Below are 2,742 nucleotides of genomic sequence, written 5' to 3' on the forward strand. Positions count from 1 at the left end.
CCTTTACCACTGTACAGCAATGTTCAGGGTTAAAGGGATTGCATAGTTTTGGTTGAGACCTAACTTCAGGTTTCTAACATTTTTTGGTGAGATAGTGAGAAACCTCTTGTGAAATATGAAAGAGCCTGTAATTTCCAAGAGGAATTTAAAATGACAATTGGTTCTAAAATGGCTGAGATATACCCAAAACAGAGTGATCCGAATAAAAGGTGGGACACACCTTTCATTACAATGGGTTTGTTTTACTTTGTTTTCTGATGTCTCAGCAATTCCAAAACCGATTTTCATCAAACAAACTTTGAATTTCTCTCAGAATGGTATGCTCTGTGCTATTTCATAAAGTAGTTTCTGGTATCTCACAAAAGGTTAAAAGCCCAATCCTCACCTCAACCAATATCCTCCCTTTCAGGATAAAAGCGTAGGCAAAGTACTTGTAAAAGAGTCAGTAATCTAGTAGGGTTAGGAAAAGATTGCATCAATTTGTGGCTTTCACTTGTTATTGCTCTGCTCTGCACCAAGGCGATAATTATCTGATTCGTTTGGCAGCTGTGGTCTTTTTTTGAAAAGTTTTTTTTAAGTGTTTCTGTCTCTTCATAGCTGTATTCCTATTCTGTGTTTTTGTTTAAAGCCGGTCTGCACTAGCCATTATTTTGATGCCAGAACTTTTTTTGTTAAGAGCGCCATCTATCAAAACTTCCGGGTTATATCGTTATCTTATACTGTGGCTGATCGCCGCCAGCCTGCCGGTCAGCGCACGATCTCACAGCAGCTGTACTGTGCGCAGAGCCGAGAGGACACACACTTGTAAGCAGTGCATATGGTGGGGTACCGCTCGGCATTATGGGAGTAATGCTGGGCACCACAGAGAAAAATGAGCCTTATGATGGCGCTAGACATGTTTCTTTCCAGTGCAGACCCACTTAAGTATTTCTGTCCCTTCACTTTTCCTCTTCCTCCTCCTCTCTCTCTCAGACCTCTCCTCTTCTCTTCTCTGTTCTCTTTTTTTCTAGGTGGATTAAAACACAGATGGAGAATCACTTGAATGACTGAATAACAAGCTTTATTCAGTTGACGATTTTGTTTGTTTTCCTTCATGTTTATCAGCAGGAAAACATGAAAAACTGACGAAGAAATTAATATGAGTCAGACGCGTCACCAAGTCCCCTTGGGGGTGCTATTTCTTATGTGGCGGCACTGTGTGGCGGCTGGTGGGCGATCATGTCCTAGCTGATGCAATCGATAATCGGGAAAGGAAATTTGATGTTGGTGTAAGGCATCGCTCGTCTGCCGCATAGCACAGCACGCAAGATTAACTCGTAGAGTCATATCCCATACCTTAAATCTTTACTTGCTATATACTGTATTATGTTATGTTCGTCCTGAATTCAATGACACGGATGCACTTTTCTGGTGATAAAACATAATTATCTTATAAGCTATATTTGTGTCAGTATAGTTAACAATGATTATCAATAGTGTATAGTCGCAGTGTTAGTGCTAATGATGATAATGCAAGGATTTCCCAGACACTTTTCTAGGTTTGTTGTTGATATCAAAAGTGTTATAAAATGGGAAGACAAAATCATGCACAATGGTCAAAACACTCGTTTTTATGTACGTACACTATTATGTATGTATGTATGTAAGACATTTTCATGCACTTACCGTCAGAGGGCGCCATCATTAAATGCGTTGAAAAAATTCATCATCTTCAGTTGTTAAACTCATGTGCTCTTAGCGCCGACTGATACAGAAATACCTCATAGCGTCGTACAGAAATACCTCATACCATTGTACACAGAGTACAAAATCCCTGGCACACGGGTTGCAAGGGATTAAACATCAACACACTGTGCATTCACCGAGTTGTCTACTTCATGCTTGCCTCTTGACAAGACTCAGTTCTGGACTAAAACTAACTGCCGTCCGTCAGGTTTTGGTCTGTATAGGCATACTGTGTCAGGCGTTAATTCTTTCTCCTCTATATTAAGCTTCGAGGCCTTGTTCAAAGGCTAACCACGAGGATGCTGTCATGCATCAGTTGCACCTCCACGTGATTAGGGAAGAATCTTGACAGCTTTGATATTAATTATAATGTCGAATGATGTCATGTTGGTAAAGTCCGTCTACAGGTGTCTTTTGCCTCTGTTGTGTAATAAAGGTTTTTATCGCTCCTCACATTAAACTATGTGTTTTCAATTTCAGTATTGTGAATGTTTTATTCTATGAAACTTTGTTTGGGGTGTTAAAGTAGATAAAATATTTTGCAAACGATTGTGTATTTATTTGTTTGTGTGTGTTGATCATACAGTAAGTCTGAAACTGGTAAAGTCCGTCTGCAGGTGTCTTTAGCCTTTGTAGCGTAATAAAGATTTTTATCACTCCCCACATATCGTGTCTTTTCAATTTCAATATTGTGAATGTTTTATTAGACGAAACTTGTTTGTAATATTTATTAATTAATTAATCAATTGATTTTTTTTTTTTGGGGGGGGGGGGGGGGGGGGGGTGTTAAAGTAGATATGTGAGCGATCGTGTATTCATATGAAGAGTTTGTTCGCAAAAACCGATAAGTCCATATTTGCCAAATGGAGATATTTGAAATTAAAGGTCAAGAAAAATAAAAAGAATAATAAGAAAATTTTTGCTTCTTTTGACCATAACTTCAAAAATGTACCTTTATAATGTAGTGACCAACATACATTCTAAAAGGTATTATTTTGTACTTTATGACAGGGACCG

The sequence above is a fragment of the Diadema antillarum genome, unplaced genomic scaffold (assembly GCF_040938485.1).
Source record: "Diadema antillarum isolate AM-2024a unplaced genomic scaffold, OU_Dant_1.0 seq00001619_RagTag, whole genome shotgun sequence".
NCBI lineage: Eukaryota > Metazoa > Echinodermata > Echinoidea > Diadematoida > Diadematidae > Diadema > Diadema antillarum.